This window comes from Pelodiscus sinensis, chromosome 1, assembly GCF_052426305.1.
Source record: "Pelodiscus sinensis isolate ZL-2025 chromosome 1, ASM5242630v1, whole genome shotgun sequence".
NCBI lineage: Eukaryota > Metazoa > Chordata > Testudines > Trionychidae > Pelodiscus > Pelodiscus sinensis.
In genome coordinates, this window is record NC_143052.1 from 233670597 (window position 1) to 233690116 (window position 19520).

A 19520-nucleotide genomic window follows, 5' to 3' on the forward strand; every position below is an offset into this window, starting at 1 on the left:
CATAAAGATATAATTATTCATGCTATGACATTTATTGGTATAAAAATTGACATTTATTGATATAAAATTAATATACATTTTGTGATTTTATTTGGGAATACATAAATAAAAACAAAATATTAACAAAATAACCCCTTCCTCTCCCCCAGAGCCAGGTACTCTCATAGCCCTGTTCTAACCCAATCCCCCTCCATTCGCCCAGAGCCAGGCCTGCCCCAACTTACTGCCTTTCCCCCTCCCCCAGAGCCAGGCACTCCCAGCCCCCTAACCTAATGCCTCTCCCTCCCCCCCCCCACAGCCAACTACCTCCCCCCCAATCTAATGACTCCCCCCAACCCAATACCTGGGTCCCGGAGTCAATGTTGACGCGTGAGGTGCTGGGGCAGCGAAAGCACAGTGGCCAGCTGTGAGTGCCTGCTGGAGAGCCCAGCGCAGAGCACCCAGCCAGCCGTGAGCGTGTGTGCAGAGAAGCCCGGCCAGCTGTGAGTGCCTGCTGGAGAGCACAGCGCAGAGCACCCAGCCACCCAAGAGTGCGTGTGCAGAGCAGCCCGGCTGGCTGTGAGCAGGCACTCGGCCACATGCTCCAAGTGGCCAGTGGGCCGCACTTCATTCTTCTTTAAAAATGTTCTGGTGGGTCACAAAAAATTTTGATCGGGCCGCATGCAGCCCTCCATACACCAGTCTGACATTCTCGGTCTAGATCATCCCTGATAGATGTCTGTCTAACCTGCTCTTGAATATCTCCAGAGATGGAGATTCCACAACCTCCCTAGGCAACTTATTCCAGTGTTTAGCCACCCTTACAATTAGGAACTTTTTCCTAATGTCCAACCTAAACCTCCCTTGCTGCAGTTTAAGCCCATTGCTTCTTGTCCTAAGAAACAATGGGGGAGAAAGTACTTGCATGCTTTTCTTACTGCCCAGAGTTCTAAAATGTTGATGTGCAGGCTTGACTCTGAAGGAGTCCATCTTCCCTGTGTGCTGTGACCGTTGGTGTGTGTACCCCAGCCAACTAACTTTCCTCTGAAGCAAGGAGAGCATGAGGCACATATGGTGAATTTTGACCTGGTCTCCCCTTAGAAGGGTTACCCATTGCTAAAACCTGATATCAAACATACATTGATCTTTGTATTTGGTGTTCTGCTACTCAGCTGCACTGTTTGCTGTCACCAGCAACAGGTTAGTTTACAAGAGTGGAGACTAGACCTGGGTGTGCATTGTAAGTGGAATTTTTAACCAGAAATTGCCAGTCCCATTAGCATTATTTTTGCGTGGTATAATCAATTTTGAACAGTTAAGGACTGTCAATACTGCTATACACAAGCTCTCAAGATTGCACTGAACTCTGAGATTGTGTAAGAAGCCTTTACAGACACACAATTTGAGATCCCCTAACAGCACAATAGCCACAAACTGCACTTTACGATCCAGCCTCTGATCACTGTGAAACATTTTATGCTTTTATCATAATATACCTGCTTACAGTAAACATATAGCGATCCCCCCCCCACACACACACAGCCACCATAGCCAAATCACATGCATCTTTGGCAAATGAGATACTCATATTCCAAATATCACAAACCCATAACATTTTATTTTATGTTATTTCCAGATGGAAGGGGATTAAACAACCTTGTAAAGAAGATAAATTATTTATATGGTTGATTGGTTGGCGTGTTTGATTTTTTCTAAGAGAGATACCCATTTTTATGAAAAGTAATCTACAAACTGAAAGAACTAATTTAGAAACCTGACTAAATTTGGGGCATGATTCAATTCCCATGATAGCAGGCCTTCTTAAATGTTATATGAATCACAAAATTAGCACTGTAGCTAAATAGTTTCAGTTACAGACTCCTATTTTCATATCTACATAACTTTCCAAAACATTCACCTTTCATTCTGAAATTTTCCATCTTTGGTGTCTGTCAAAAGGTGACTTTGTTTTTGGAAAGTGTGAGCAAAATTCCTTCTGGGGATTTTGAGTTTTGTAAGGGAAAGTACAAGAATGAGAATCATTTTTCCAACTTAAAAATAAGTGCCATGCTTTCTCAACCAAGACAACTGAAAACAACTACAGTTTGTAAATGCCACTTAATGAAGTTCACATCTGTGACCAAATATAAAACAAAGATGGATTTGATAACAGTAAGATCAGTGATAAGGCCATTGCTGAGAAGGCTCAGTTGGCATCTGCTAAGCTTTTTTTTTTTTTAAGAAGAGGCAAATGAAGTCCTCGCCATTCCATATCACAATTAGAGATATTAAAATGTGTTTATTTAGGTAAATGTGTAACTACTGAAAATGGGCACGGGCTCATCAGTTAACCATGTACACATTTACATCTTCACATCTCTACTCACCAGAAACACCCACATGCGCACATGCACATTAAAAAGTCATGAACTACACCCTAAAAAATCACGAGTCTGGCTCAAAACTCAGTAAAGAGCCCTAATCTCAGTAAAGAGCCCTTGTTTTTTTTATCTGACTCCTGATTTGAACGTCTGCCACATAGTCCCAGTTGTGGGCCTGAGAGAGAAAGAGACACAATGAGAGTGCTGTTAACGCTCACATATTTATAGTTAATGAGGTGTTGGCCCATTCAGCAAGAGTTCTCACCACAGCCTTTGTTTTTCAGCCTTTTAGGGCTCAGAAACTATTGGAAAACCTTGATGGCCTGTTGCAATAGAGAGATTTACCTGGACATGTCCCCAGACTTTATTCCCCCATAAGGCGTCTATTGAAAGTGACTATTTCACAGGCTCCCCACAGATGTTGCTGCAAAGGGGGGCTTCCCCAGCTGTTAACTAGAGAGAGGAAAGGAGGGGCAGAGAACCAAGATAATCTCCAAAACACACAGCCCTCCTGATGACTCATGGTGGAACAGGGGGCAAAAGATGAGCGAGATCTGGGAGCAAATCTGGGGATGTAGTGAGAAAGGAATTGGGATTCTGGGAGAGCTGAGTCAGGAACCTGGGGAAGGATATGGGGTAGAAGGTTGGTGAGGTGACAACTCCCCAGAAGACACACAGCTCTCCCCCCCAGCCCATGGGAGGCAGAGAGTGGGAGAATTTAGAAACATAGGGTAAATGGGAAGAGGGCTAGAGGAAGGAGCTGGGAGGAAGCAGGGGGAAGATGGGTGGTTTGAGAGAGAGTGAGTCACCTGGCTGATAAGAAGGTACATGGGTGGGTGGGGAGTGTCCAGACAAGGGAGCATAATGGGGGTTTGGAAGACTGGGTGTTGGCTGGCTGCAGAGAATGGAACAGTGCATGGGGGAGGGGGAGCACTGGAGAAAGTGGAACCAATTGCTACCTCTCAGTTCCTGTTCTGTGGAGCTGGCTGGCTCAGCTCCTTGCTCTGGACACTGCAGCCTTTGGGAACAGCGAGGCTACATCTGTGAGAAAAGTTTTGAGATCTGGTACTTGAGGTTGCAGTCCATTCGCTCAGATTTCACCAGCCTACCCCCAATCCTCGTAATCATGACAGAAAGGCCAGATCTGAGCGGTGATCCCTCCAGCCAGGTCACACAATCAAAACGAACCCCTTCCAGGGTAACCAAAGTCCAACAAAACTATCTATCTGCTCTCACCAGCATCTTAAGCCCAGGCTCTGGGCCCTTAAAATACAGGCACCTCTCACTGAGGCTGTCAAAGGATGCTTGTTACCGTCTTGGAGTTTATACCATTTTACCAGCGGTCTATGGAGGAAGCCAAACCAAACCAATGCTCTGTGTTCCAAACCAAGGACACTATATAACAGCAACCACATACCACTACCTACAGTTCACTGCTGCTATTTCCCTAGGTCTTTTCCAGCTTGGTCGCTTTATCTTCGCCCATTATCACAGGGTTAAAGTTCTCAGGTCCTCTTTCCCAGCTTTAGTCAATGTAAGTTCCTCTGGCTAGAGAGAAGCCTTCTGCCTTGCCCCTCTGGTCCCAGACAGGAACTGACCTAAGGTCCCACAGCTTCTTTTATCTGAGCCTGCTGGACTCTGATTGGCTGCTTCCATGACATCTTCCTAGGCATGCCTGAAAGACCCACCTTAGCCACTCCTTTCTACACTGCACTCATAGCTTGAAATAAGCTATGCAATTTCAGCTATGCAAACTGTGTAGCTCATTGCAAGTCAATTTCAAAATAGGTTATTTATTGCTCATGGAATGAGGTTTACAAGGATGCTGGAATAGCGAGCCTATTATATTTCGAAATAATGGACATGCTGTTAAGACGTGGGATAGCTATTTCAGGATACCTCTGGTATCCCAAAATAGCTCCACAGTATAGATATAGCCCTGGGATGGAGTGCAGTAGGAGCATGGGGCCTCCAGGAGGGGCCACAAAGACCTGGTACAACCTCTCACAATTACACAAGCACTTAGTTATATTTGTTTCTTTGAAAACCTGTGTGGCAAAGAGAGGTGGTTATTGCATACTAAAGATGCGGATTCTAACACCCGCTTTGCCTGAAGCGACCTTGTGCAAAAATTTTATCTGCATCAGTTAACTTTGAGGTATGAAACACCTAGCAAGGGGCATAAAAGACAATAAGAAACAGTTCTTTAAATACATTAGGAGCAAGAGAAAGAAGGAAAGTGAAGGTCCTCTACTTAGCAAGTAAGAAAAGGTAATAACTGATGACATCAAGAAGAGTCGACTGCTGCATTTAATGCCTATTTTTCTTCAGTTGTCACTAAAAAGATTAATGGTGACTAGATGCTTAATACAATTAATGTTAACAACAAGGGGAAAGAAATGAAAGCCAAAATGGGGAAGGTTAAAGAATACGTGGAGAAGTTAGATGTATCCAGGTTGGCTGGGCTAGATGAAATTCATCCTAGGGTTCTTACGGAACTAGCTGAAGTAATCTTGGAAGCATTAGCAATTATCTTTGAGAACTCCTAGAGGACCATGGAAGTCCGAAAAGATTGGAGTAGGGAAAATATAGTACCTATCTTTAAAAAGAGAAGGAAAAAAAGGGCATGAAGACTTCTAAACCAGTCAGTCTAACTTCGATACCTGGAAAAATACTAAAGCAAGATATTAAACAATCAACTTGTAATCACTTGCAGGATAATAGGGCTACAAGGAATACCCAGCATGGATTTGTGAAGAACAAATCAAGTCAAACTAACCTAATTTCCTTCTTTGACATAGTTACTGCCCTAGTGGCCAAGGGCAAAAGGAATGAACAGGACATATCTTGAATTTAATAAACTTTAACAGTTGCACATGACGTTCTCGTAACCAAATGAGGGAAATGGCATCTAGATTAAATTGCTTGGGAGGGGGAGGATGTATTACAAAAGTAGTTATCATTGATTTTCTGTCAAATTGCAAGGCTGAGGGATGTATCTAGTGTGATTTCACAGGGTCAGTTCTAGGATTGGTACTCCAGGTTGGACCTCCAAAAACCAGGACTCTCTTGTCTGGCAACCTCTGTGGTCTGGCGGGGCCACAGATTTTCCTGGACCAAGGAGGGAGTCCTGGCTGGGAGCCCCAGTGGTAAGAGGGCTGGTGTCTCGGACCTGCTCAGGCTGAGGCTGAAGCCCCAGTAGTGGGGCAGGGGATGTGGCAGCCCCAGAAGCAGGGCCAGAGCCAGGGATGCGGCAGCTGCAGCAGCCCCAGTAGCGGGGCTAGGGCTAGGAATGTGGTAGCCCCAGTAGTGGAGCCAGGGCCAGGAACATGGCAGCCACAGCAGCCCCAGTAGCGGGGCCAGGGACACAGCAGCATGGCAGCCTGGCGGGGGAGAAGCTAGGGCCAGCAGCCGGGAAGAAAGGCGGGTTGGGGGGCCGGTAGCAGGGGACTTCCCCTAGTCCAGCAAATTCCCTCGTTTGGGCCTGGTCAGGTCCCGAGGGTGCCAGACCAGAGAGGTCCACGCTGTTTTTAATATTTTCACTAATGACTTGGATAATGGAACGAAGAGTATGTTTACAAAACTTGCAGAGGATACCACACTGGGAGGGACTGCATGCACTTCAGAGAACAAAAAAGGAACTGAAAACAATCTTGACAAATTAGAGAATTCTTTTAAGCTGGCTCCCCGCACGTACTGGCTCCCATTGAGCTGGTTGCATCCCCTTCCCTCCTACGTTGCTGCCTCTGTATTAGAGGCAGCAGCAAGGGGTGGAGGCAGCTGGCTCCCTGTGTGCACTGTTTCCTATGGAGCTGCCTCCTCCTCACATGTAAACGTCTAACCACCGAAAAATTCAGCAGTTACACGTTTATAAATATAAGTGCATTTTACATCCCTAACAAAAATAACAAAACAGAATCAGAAAATCTGATGTATGTGGACAGGTTTAAAAACTGGTCACGTTCAATCTTGAGAAAAGAAGAGTAACCTCATAACAGTTTTGAAATATGTTTAGGGATGATTGTGCTGTCTACTGAAGGTCGGACAAAAACTAATGGGTTTGGTCTGTAGCAAGGGAAATTTAGGTTGAATGTTTGGAGGACTTTCTAATGACATGGATAGTTAGTTCTGGAATAGGGGAGGTTGTGGAATCCTTATCAAGGGAGGTTTTCAAGAAAAAAATTGGACAAACACCTGTCAGGGACAGTCTGGGTTTACTTGGTACTGCTTCATTGCAGGGGACTGGATTTGATGACCATGAAGGATCTAGGGTTGCCAGGTGTCCGGTACTAAACCGGACAGCCCGGTATTTGCACCTTCTGTCTGGTAAAAAATAATTCAGAAAATACTGGACATCTAAAATGCTCGCACTGGCTGGGGAGGAGGAAGCTTTGAACCCGGTCCTTCTCCCTCCCCCCCAGTGTTTTTTTTGGGGGGGTCGGTATTTTTTGTGAAACCATCTGGCAACCCTAGCTCTGCAGTTCTAAAATAATCACACTATGCTTGTGCTAATCATTGGCAGACTTCGAACACAGAGAAGTTTCGATAAATTACTAGTAACTTTATAGCAGAACAATTTCAACTTCTGTAACCAGAAGAGAAAAAAAAAAAAAGATTTAGAACCAAATTTGACACTCAGTTACAACACAGTAAATCTCAGTGCTCTTTCAAAGACCCCTCTGGACTATTCTTATCTAGACAGGGAAATTGAATGGACATTAAAACAGTTAGCTAACATAATTTTGCTAGTAACGTAAACTGTCATATTTAAAAAATGTATTATCTGGGTATGCTCAACTGTAGGTCCTATTTAAACAGCTTTAAAATACAACACGGTGAATCTTGAACATGGCTAAACTAGGGAAATAGTGTGTAAGTGAAGAAAGAGTTAGGCCCATGCTTCTTTGACTAATTTTTCACAATCCCAATCTGACAGATCATGAACAGAGTACACTGTAGGAGTTAGCATTTTACTGCCTGCTATGTTTTTGTTCTGCACTCCTTCTGGGGCTCAGACCATATGGGCCTGGCTGCTGATATTTATCAGCATAGGTTATTTTTAACTGTCACGTGTTTAATTTTTTCCTTTTGGTTACTTTTAAAGAAAATAAGTTCAGCACAGAAAACATTTTATTCATCTTGTTCTAGATATTTTATAATCATTATACCGAATTACAACATCCTAGTGCTACTACTGAAGGATGCAGCTGGCTGTAGAATGGTCTTTTTTTATACTGCGATGATCCTATTAACGGCGTTTAAAACATAAAGTGAAATGAAAGATTTATATTAGTGATAACCAAGGACCTGCATGGTAGTTATGAGGGTAAAAGCACAGTTTTAAAATAAGATGCAGGTATAAACTACCTTTGCTTTACATTGGCTGAGGAAAAAATTGAAAATGCCTTTGGTTTGATGCCTAGCCAGGCCTCCACTGAACTATAGTAAAACATTAAAGTATTCAATTACAGATTAATTTCAAATATAACTTGGACTACCATTAGCTATATTCCTCCATAAAGCTGAAGAAATAGCAAAAGAACAAATGTGATAAAGCATGATTATTTGCCATGGGATACAGCAACTTAAAAATCACACTTCAATTTTTGCACCATTGTTATAAATACCTAAGGACTTCTCTACACAAGGACATTGATTGCAAACCAATATGCTACTATAGATATGACAGTATAATTCTCCCATGTGCACACACTGTTCTGGAATAAAAATGACTGTATTCGAGAACAGTCTATTTGCTCACTTTTTTCCTGGAACATAAAATCCACATGTGAGGGTTATACTGGCATAACTACAGTGGTAGAACTATAGCGATGCTGGTCAGTTTTCCTGTGAAGATAAGCTCTAAGATTGCTATAAATGAAAATTATTAGAGAAGACTAATATCTACTCTGTTCCTTCTATTACTCTACTTTGCGCCTTTGACAACACTGGGGGCTCGTCTACACTGGCCCCTTTTCCGAAAGGGGCATGTTAATTTCACAGGTCGTAATAGGGAAATCCGCGGGGGGGATTTAAATATCCCCCGCGGCATTTAAATAAAAATGTCCGCCGCTTTTTTCCGGCTTTTAGAAAAGCCGGAAAAGAGCGTCTACACTGGCCCCGATCCTCCGGAAAAAAGCCCTTTTCCGGAGGATCTCTTATTCCTACTTCGAAGTGAAATACCTGACAGTTCTGGTTTTGACTCTCAAAGATTCACTGTGTGAAGCAGCTCTCTAGCTTCTCACAGAGATGCACTACCACAATGCAAACCTATCCTCAAAAAACTCCAGTGGATTCCTATCAATTTCAAGACCCTATCAAAACTGCTTTCCTTTTTTGTAAGACCCACTATAGATTTGCTCCTACTAGAATCTGTGGTATTCGGATATGATGATGACCTACATAGACTAGATCAGAACATGTTAAGGACTTCGTTTCCAACTCTCCTATTTCCTCTTCATCATTTAGCCCTTTCAGATTTCCAGTGGCTATTTCTTCTCTATACTCCTGTGTGCTCTCCAAAGCAGCTATACAGACACACTGTAGTTCTGCTCATGCTGTGTGGCTGGTTGGGCCAGCCTCATACCTGGGAGGAGAAGAGGGTCAAGCAGATTTGTACTTGGGTGGCTAGAGGCCATTCTGCTATTTTTAGCACACTGGCTTGAACAGAGCTAGTGAGAGTCACTCTATCCTTTCTGGAAAGCATGCTCCCAACTGCTGTGTAAATATCTCCTTAAGAATGCTTTCTCTTCAGCAACACCTTAGGAAACAATCCTAGGCATTCACACCCCATTTACTCTCCCTCTACTTTCAGGAATCAGAAACTCTTTTCTCCCTTTCTCTTTTTTTTTTTTTTAAATAAAACTGAAAGAAGAGTGACAGTTTTATTTAACTTTGCAACTATTATTTAACCCCAACAAAGCATTTGGGGATGAAATGTATGGAAGGCACCACGGAAAACAAATCTGAATTGTAATGCTCATAGCTCAGAAATAAATAGCTTTTCTTCATGAATGTTGGTAAATGCCAGACTATATTGTGTAGATTTCACAGTTGATTTCATAAAAGAAACCCCAGGATGGAAAAGAAATTGTACAATACTGTGAGTTACTGTGAGGATGGATGGCAATTCAGAGATGAAATGTCAAGTTTCAAGCTACTGCAAATCATTACACATACCAGAAACATTTACAAAAAAACCAATGTAACAGCACCTCAGAATTACTTTTCTATGGTTATATACCTGTTTTAGATTTATTGGCTACGATCTCACTCTTAATCTAGTATTAAGGATTTTCATGAAATAAAGGCAGCAAAGGGGGGGGGGAGAGTATGTCAAAGTGGCAGCGCTGCATAGCAGTGAGACGCTGCCACTTTAAAACCCCAAGGCTGCTGTGTGGCTGCTGCCCCTTTAAAACGCTGCCTCCACGTATTTCAAAGGGGCAGCAGTGGAGCCCGGCATCAGTTGGGGACTCCCCATCCAATCCTGGGCTCTGCGCAGCATTTCCCCAAAACCCAGGGTCAGTTGGGGAGTCCCCAGCTGAACCTGGACTCCAAGGCACCTGCCCCTTTAAAATGCTGCCTCTGGACTCCCCAGCTGATCCTGGGCTCCCCCCTGCATTTCCCTAGAACCAGCTAGGGAGTCCCCAGAGCTGACCTCTGGAGAAATGCTGTGCAGAGCCTGGGATTAGCTGGGGACTCCCCAGCAGTCCCTGGGCTCCACATGGCACTTCCCCAAAACCCAGGGCGGTTCCGGGGAAGTGCCGCATGGAATCCATGGTCAGCTGGGGAGTCCTCAGCTGACCCCAGGCTCCGTGAGATATGCAGAGAAGCATGAAGCCAGGGTCAGCGGGGGACTCCGAGTCCCCCGCTGACCCCGGGATCCATGGCTTTGAAATGCACAAGAGCCGCTGTTAGGGACTCTTGTGCATTTCAAAGCAGGCACTGTGTGCAGCCAACGGGACTTCCCGCTAGTCCCGGGCTGTACACGGAGTTCCGCAATCCTCCTTTGAAATGTACAAGAGCCCCACTAGGGGTTCTTGTACATTTCAAAGTACAAATGTAGAAGTGCCTATCGACTAGTCAATAGGTTACAAAATAGTTATTTTCTGCATTCATAATCCAGAAATATGAAGGAGGGAGCCACTGGGTCATGTGTTAGTAGTGGCCTTCTAAAAAACAAACAAAAACAAAATCTCAGCACAGGGTAACTTTACCATATTATAACAATTTAAATCACTCTGAAAAGCCTGGAACATATTTTTCTATCAGTGTGAAGAATAATTTTTGTAATGTGAACCAAGGCAAGTGCAAATGTGCACCGCCAGTAGAAACACATGCTACTAGCTGTGGGCACCCTGCTTATCAGATGGGAAGCATTTAAATCTTTCTGGGGGGGAGGGGCTGCCCAAGTGATTAGCTTGTAGGGAACAATGCTTTGCTCTTGTTTGGGGGCTTTTCAGTAGGAAACCAAACCACAGTAAGAACTTCATTGCAATGGTGTGATGTTCTAAAGAGAGCTGGGTTTGAAATGGTTTTCCCATCCTGCAAATATTTTTGAGATTTAAACATTTTTCCCTATCTTGAAAAAATGATAGTAATAATCTCAAGTATATTATTAACAAAACAAAAAAATCAGGATGTTTCCTTTTTGATTGTTTCAAAGTGTTTTGATTTGAAACATTTGACAATAGGTTTTTTATTCTAATTTCAACTATTGAAAGAAAAAGTCACTGTGAATAAAAAAAATGGAAAAAATGATTAAGTAAATGTCAAAACAAGACAGACTATTTAAAACGATTTTTTTCTCCATTTTTTAAAATGGGAAATTCATTGCACCAGACACTATTTTACACAGTTTTGGTTTCAACATCAGCATTTTTCAACACACACAAAAAATCATATTTTCCAATCAGCTTTAGTTCCAAGTAAATAAAGGTACTGTTTTTCCAGAGGCAGCAGTGTAAACTTGGTCCTAGGGAGGAGTTTGCTTGTCTCAGAAGTAGTAAGTACTAGCCATTGCTGGAGAACAAGGTGTTAAAGCAAATGGATCTGTGATCTGACCTGGTAATGTTATGTCTTTCTTGTGTTTACACACATGCCTCTTCCACCGCTTGGACAGTATTTTTTTTATTTCCTTATACAGGAACATCAAACAAAAGCCCACAAGGTGTCTAAAGAATAAAGATGCTATTTTGAGATATTACAAATTGTTTACTGCAACAGCACTAGAGGAGTAGTTTTACAATATTTTATGTAGTTTCACTGCTGCTCTTCTCAATAAGTGTGTGGGGTTTTGTTCTTATCTGTTTTCCCCATTCATTAAGGGCTCAACCTTGGAAACTCTGACTCCAAAGTCTAATTTTAGGTATGGTTTTCAAATTAGGGATGTAAAATCCCATTTAATTGGTTAACTGGTTAAACAAAATGTTAACCAATTAAAGTGGGGGGAGGGATAAGAAGAGTGCTCCAGCCAGCTTATTCAACCTGGCTGGAGAAGCCCCTGCCTGTAGGGTTGCCAGATGGTTTCACAAAAAATACTGAACCGCCCACAAAAAAACAGGAAAAAATTCTGTTGAGGAAAAAAAAAAAAAAGGACCAGGGCTGAAAAGCAGTTGTGGCCCCTTTAATTACTCTCCCTGCTCCCTCCGCCCCCAGCATGTCCCAAGTGGCCTTCCAGGGAAAAACAGATAATAATTTTTTGAATTTTTTTAACGGACGGAAGGCGCAAATATTGGGCTCTCTGGTTCAATACCCCAGGCCTGCTGTGGACAAGGGCTGCTCTGGATAGCAGGAGAAGCCCCTGTCCACAGCAGGCCCAGCGGGGCTGGAGCAGTCTTTTGCCCACAGTGGGCAGGGAGCTGCTCCAGTCCCCACCGGTTAACTTTTCACATTCCTACTCTGTACTTAAAACTTATATTAGCATAGCTAATTAGCGATGCTGGTCAGGGATGTGAAAAACCCACAGCCCCAAGCAACATAACTACATGAAACTTTCCAGTGAAGATCTAGCTATGCTGATGAAAGAGTGCTTTTAGCTAACATTGAGGGCAGTGATGCTGCTACACCAGCAGAAAAACTTTTTGTATTGGTGCATGCTGTGTTTACCATAAGGAACCATGTCATTAGTAACTATGCCAATACAGGCTCTGTCGGCTAGATATAGCCTCACTTGCATGTATCATTCCACTGACTTCACATGAATTACACGGGGACAAACATTCTCAATATTGGCAGGGCTGGACCGAGCCATTCCAGCGCCCTGGGCAGACAGTTTAATTGAGCCCCAGGTTGGGGGAGGGCGCATGCACGGTTCTGCCCCTGCCCGGAACATGGGGTAGGGTGTGCGGAGCTGGCGGCGGCAGGACGCACGTGCCTGGCCCGGCCCAGCCTGGCTACCACCGCTGGCGCACAACCTGGGGCCGTCCGTGGCGGGCCGAGCCTGGCCATGCAAGGCTCCGTGGCCGCGGGGGGAAGGGTGCTGCTAGCCGGCGCTCTGGGGGTTAACGCAGCCCCGCCTCAGGCACCCACTGCAGGGTGGCCGCTAAGAGCTGCTGCAGCCCGTGATCCGGGAGCCCCCCATAGATTGGCGCCCCGGGCAGCTGCCCAGCTAGCCCATGCCTTAATCCGACCCTGAATATTGGGTCCCAGAGATGCCTCCAATGAAGCAAAGATAACTCATGCCATTCATTTCAACAAGGGAGAGATCAAGAATTTATAGGAAGCATCATACGTGGTGAGAACATAAAACCCACTAACCCCTATTTTATGGAGTTTGCATATCTGATGTCTATATATATTGTTCACATTACTGCATCACCTCACTGTTTCCTAAGAATTTCATGACAAGTACAAAATGGTGCAACGAAACTGGGAAGTGCTCTAGATAATGTGTAATTGGAATAAACAAAAAAATGCTGAAACAAACAAACAAGCTGGTGAGGACTGGCAGCCAGGAGACCTGTAGGGTCCAGGAGCTCAGCTGGGCAGGCTGCAGTTCAGCTGGCAGCTTGGAGCCCTGCTACGGAAGTCCGGCCAGGCCAGTGGCAAGGGAGCTGGTGTGCCAGAATGCTTCAGCAGGGCTGGCTGGGCAGCAGGTGCTGGTGACCATGAGTCCAGTGGGGCTTGCATGGCATGGGGACCGGGAGCCCAGTGAGGCAGCAGAGCTGGTGGCAGGAGGGGGGCCATCTTGGAGGCCAGCGGCAGGGGGGAGGCTGGGCTGGCAGCAGTGGGGCTGGCAGCCCTGCTGTGGCTATGAGCTGGGCTGGGGAGACTGGTGGCAGAGGGGCCAGCAAACTCCCTCATTCGGGACTGGTCAGATACCAACGGCATCAGACTGGGGAGGTCCAACCTGTATCAGTGTTTATTTGAAAATATTAAAACAGGTAAAAGCTGAAACCAAAGGGTGGCAGACAGGTGCGCGGTAGTTCACGTGGGCTACACAGCATCCGGGCACTGACCATGCAATAATCTGGTGCTTTCAGCAGCTGAGATACAGCTCCCCACCTGTCTCACTGCTCCCAGCGCAGATGAAGTGGATGCAGCCACACAGAAAGGCTGGGATCAGTGAGGGTGTCCGCCCAGAATGAGGGTCACTCTCTAGAAGCCGCATCCTTTGCCTCCCTATTCACTAATTTCAACTTTCCAGTCACACAAACCTGAACACCCTTGTCCCGCTTCTACCCCAAGCCCTTGCCTATGGTCCATCCCTTCTCCACTAACTCCACCTTCCCTCCCTCCATAGCTTGTTCTCCCCTGCCCACACTCACTTGCACTAGGCTGGGGAAGGAGGTTGGGGTGAGGGCTCTGGCTTGTCGTGTGGGCTCTGAGGCGGGAATGGGGATGAGGTTTGTGGTGCACTAGGGGGCTCTGAGCTGAGGCAGGGGTTTAGGGTGCAGGGAGGCAGGGAGTGAGGGCTCCAGCTAGGACTGCGGGCTTTGGGTCAGGCCAGAAATGATGGATTCAGCGTACAGGAGAGGGCTCCTGGCTCACGCAGGGAGTCGGGGTGTGGTGCGATAAGGGCTCCAGAGGGGGCTGTAGGCTCTGGGGTGAGGCTGGGAATAAGGGGTTTAGGATACAGGAGGGGGCTCAAGACTGGATCAGGGGTTCAGGAGGGTATGGGGGTCAATGGTGTGGGCTCCAGGAGGGAGTCTGAGTGTATGAGAGGAGTCCAAGCTGGGGTACAGGGCTGGAGCAAGGTGTTGGGGTCCTGATGGCACTTACAGTGGCTCCCAGGAAGTGGCCACCAGGTCTCTGCAGCCCCAGGACAGAGGGGTCAGGAAGGCTCCACATGCTGCTCCCGCGCAAACAGGCACCACCCCCGCAGTTTCCACAGGTCGCAGTTCTCAGCCGGCTGGGGGTGCGGGCTCTGCAGTGGGGCCGGGATGAGGATGCAGGAGGGGGCTCCAGGCTGGGGCCAAAGGGCATGGAGCGCAAAAGCAAATTCAGAGCAGGCAGGTGGAGTGAGGTGCAGGGTCTAGGCAGAAGTTAGGGTGCAAGAAGGGGCTCAGGGTTGGAGTGGAGCTAGAGTGGTGGAGAGAGCTCCAAGCTGCTCCACGCTCACCTGCAGGCACCACTGCCTCACAGTTCCCATTGGCCGCAATTCCCAGCCAATGAGAACTGTGAGGACAGAGCTTTCCCATGCTCATGGTGATGCCGTCGGGTGTGGGGGGAGAAGAAACAGCAGCTTGTGGAGCCACCTGCCCCCTCCCCCACAAGGAAGGGCTGGCTCAGAATACAGGGGCTTTAGGAGCTGCAGCCCCATCCACTTTCCCTGTAAAAAAATTCCTGAGTCTCTAAAAATCCAAAATTTGGGTCAAAAGTGGTAAATCCCGAACGTTGGCTGTGTCAAAACCCAGGAAATCTGAGTGAAAGTCAAGGGCCCTACCCATCACTCTGCAGGAAGGATGTAGGAAAAAGCAGCTGCCCCACACTGTTAGAAATGTCGATGTGGCTAAAGGGGTCAGACTGGTATTTCATCATGCCACAGCTAACTGATACAGAGTGGGCCTCCCTAGTCCAGCACCCTGACTGGTCCTGAATGAGGGAATTTGCTGGATCAGGGAAGGCCCCTGCTGCCCATTTGCTAGTCTCTGCAGGCTCCACTTTCGGCTCTGGCTGGTCACCCTGCTAACGGCCCCAGCCGGGCTGCCTGCCAATGGTCCCAGCTCAGTGAGCTGCTGTGCAGCCCCGGCCCAGCTCCTTTGCTGGGCTGCCATCCCCACCCCCACCCTCACCCCCAGGCTGCCACAGCCTGGTCCCCCTGCCACACTGTCATGGCCCCAAATCTGACTCTTCTACTGGGCTGCCACACGGCCCCAGCTTCAGCTGCGGCTTCCCGGTGTGCACGGCTCTGGCCCCCTGCCAGGCTGCCGCATGGACCTGGCTTCCCAATTCACAGAGCCCCCCGCCAGGCTGCCACGCGAGCCTGTCCCCCCTGCTGGACTGCCACTCAACCCCAGCCCTGGCTCCCCTGCTGGGCTCCTGCTAGCCCTGCCCAAGGGCTCCCAGCAGCCAGCCTCCTGCTCCCTGACTCCTGGCCACCAGGGCTCTCTGGCCTGGGACCATCCATGGTCCGGCACCATAAAGTGCTGGTTTAGGGAGGTGTCACCTGTATTTTGAGCAGATGTCCTTCAGTAGCTTTGGGTGGAGGAGAGAGAGAAGGTCTGCTCTAGTTTCCTCTGTTTATCTCTCCCTGCAGTGGGTCAGGCAGGTGCCTCCCACTCTAACTACAGTACTCTTCCCCCAGACCTCACAGCAGGAGCTTCCTTATGCCTGAATATCATGATTCATCTTCCACGGCTTCCACTGAAGCTGCTCCTCTTGTAGCTTCCCCAGGGTTGGAGCCGGCCTCAGCAGACAGCAGGACACTGCACGTGCCCACTCTCTTGCTGTTTGCACAGATTTCAGAAATAAGAGACTATGTTTATTGGCCAGAAACAAACAAGTTGAAGCAAAATAAAAAACAAGCAATACCGACAGACACTGTTCCTAGGGCAGAGATTCTAAATATACCTTATTTACCATTAGTAAACCTAAGATGACAATATTTCTTTAAGAAAACAACATGACAGAGAAATAACTCCCACATTTTAGCACATGGCTGCACCATACCTTGTACCATCATCTTCGATTCTCACTCTCAGCGCTGCTGCTCTAACAGCACATTTTGGTTCCAACCTACTGACAACTCTGTTCATAATCCCGGTTTCTCCTCTACTGTGTTCCACTTTAGAAATCATCGTGTGCTTGTTTTTACAACAGAACAATAACCTCTCAGTACATTCAGGGAATCATTAATTATCCAGAGAAAAAGAAAAACGGTCACGCTCCATCTGAGCTTCCTTCCAGATAAACTTACCGCAAACTTTTTCTCTGATCAATGTAATTTTGCCTTAGAACTCTACAGCAGGAGTCGCCGACCTATGGCTCACTTAGGAGCCAAATATGGCGCATGCTCAGCCCCTCCGCCCCCCTGCAACGGGGAGCCCACGCTGGTGATCCAGCCTCACGCCCCTTGTTGGAGCCAGTGCTGGCTTCCTGTGGGGGGTGGGAAAACCCTGAGACTCTGCGCCGGATCCAGCTTGTGGGGAAGCATCCACATGCGCTGCTCCTCCCCTCCCCACAGCAACACGCATACTTCCTTATCCAACCTACCTTCCCCCGTGTTCCGGGGAGGAGGGACATGGGAGCTGTGCGACTCCCCCTTACTCGTGATCACATGTGGCTATGCTGGAGATGCACATTGAGTGTGCAGGCACTGAGAGAGGGGGCGGGAAGCTAAAATGGTGGTGAAGGATCTGGACTTAGGGGACAAGGAGCAGATAGCTTTCCTAAAGGAGTGGCACGTACCACCCCAGTTGCTCCTGCCCCAACACTCTCCTGCACCCTGCTCCTGCTCCCTCTCCTAGCCAGACACCTGCCAGCAACCTGCTCCCGCTCCCTCCGCCCTGGCCAGATATCCACCCACAGCTTGGTTCTGCACCCTACCTCCGATCTAGATTCTGCATCCCCATCCTTATCTCTCTCCCTGGCAACTCTGTCCCGCACACTGGACCCCTCAATTTTTGGCCCCACCCCAGAGCCTAGGGGTCCACAAAATCCACTAACCCTGGAATCCCAGAAGAGTTAATCTGGCCTGAAGCCTTGAACCTCAGTCCTCCCCTCACCGTGGGGCTGGAACACCAGGGTGTGAGGTGTCTCAGTTGGGGGCCACATCAGTGAGGGTTGGAGATTTTGTGGGGTTGGTTTTTTGCTTCTCAATTGTGTGGTCCCCGACTGATTTTTCTGTACCTCAGTGGCCCGATCCAAAAGAGGTACCCCACCCCTGCCATAAATAAAGCTAATGTGGAAACCTTTTGTGTTGGGCATAATATTTTACCCCCTACCGTGAGCCCTTCATACCCTTACATCCCCAAGCTCCTGTGCCCCCATGTGGCCAGACAGCCCGCCTCCATCACATCCATCTTATTTGCCTCTCTGAAGCATACAGGACAGAGAAGGAGCAGTAAAATCAGCATAGTCTATGCTGGCTCATCTGATCCTGAGAAGCTGAAACATAGATATGAGGAGAGATCAGGATATGCGAGACTGCCACCGGCTGGCACCTATGTTGATTCGAACACACACACAGTCCCTGGAAGAGGAATTTCCCACTGAGAAAAGAATCCCCACTACTTCCAATTTAGTTATCTCTCTTACAAGTGTAAATTAAGTTCACAACTCCCTTGTAAGAACTGGTCTCACAGCAGACAGACCAGCATCAATTGGCATTACAGATAAGAAAGAGAAATATGTGACCCCATGAGTATAAAAGATGGGCCCAGCACACACTCACTTTGAGTGTCATTCTACCCTCTACCTGCTGGTCGGGTTAGGTGTTTGACCTCCCGAGGTTCTATGGGGACGCCCACCTCGTATTTTCGTCTTTCCTAGGAATTGAGGGACCGGCCCTGGCCTGACATGCTGGAGTCGAGAGGCACAGAAGGGGGTAAAAATTGTACCTGGATGTGGTCCTCTGTCTTAAGTGTACACATAGAAAGAGTAAGCTGTTACTTGGTACCATTATTTCTATTTTTCTATCTTTATCTTCTTTGTAACCATTTTTAAGATCTATATTTTGCTAGTAGTTAAGAAATAGAACAATAGCCATTGCAACCATATGATTTATAAGCTTCTTTAATAAACCTGTAACTGTTTAAGTTTTAACCTGACTCCTTCAGTTGCTGTAACAGAACCAGGCACAATTTAAAAGAACTTCAGCCGGTCTTAAGGGACAGATATAGGGAGCCCTGACCGTCGGCTGACACCCCACATCGCCAGTCCCCTGCCATAACACTCTTGCATCACCCACACACCCCAAACCTGTGCCCTGAGCCCATCATACACCCAACCCCCCCGCTCTGAGCCCCTCAAACAGCCCAACCCAGATTCCTTCACCCCCACATCCCCAGCCTGAATTGACAGAAGACAGCCTGAATGCGCGCATGAAGTTAGATTTGACCAGTTATGATGTAAACTTCAAAGAAATGTGTGAAAAGATGCAGCAGCAGAAGTACCATTAAATAAAGTCTGTGAGTACGTTTTATTTATGTTATTATTAATCATTATGCCAATTATCAATAATATTAAGTTGTCTATTTTCAGTCATGCAAATGGGCATTCTTATACAGCTCTTTGTTGACCACTTGTTCTGAATTTTGATAGTTTGACTCTTTGGTTTGAAAAGGCCTGCTCTAGAGATCATTGTTCCCTGTAAGCTGAGGCTTGGGTAGCTGCCTAGGAGAGATCCAAATGCCGCCCACCTGATTAGCAGAGAGCTCACAGCACCCACAGCCAGCATTTGCACATGGGTAAGTACAACTACATCACTCAGGAATTTCCACACCTTGAGCAACATAATTATACCAACATAAGTTAGTAGTATAGACCAACCCTCACGCACACATTTTTCAAACACTAACAAACTGTGTGTGTGGGAGGGAGGAGGGTATTAGAGCTTGAAGAGTGTGTAGGTTTTTGAATGTGCAAAGTTACATATGCAGAAAAGGAGGTTGGTCTGAGACCCTGTGGGGAAAAGAAATCACAGCTGAAATTTTCAAACTTTGGTGTCTGAATTGGAGATATCTAATCAGGACAGCACATAAATATAAGCTTAAATTT

At 46.8% G+C, this 19520-nt stretch overlaps 1 protein-coding gene across 23 annotated transcripts in view; it reads right to left on the minus strand.

The window, feature by feature from the left end:
- INPP4A (inositol polyphosphate-4-phosphatase type I A) overlaps window positions 1-19520 on the minus strand; it is a 208966-nt gene that overhangs the window by 106001 nt on the left and 83445 nt on the right. The gene's annotated exons all lie outside the window — the stretch shown is intronic.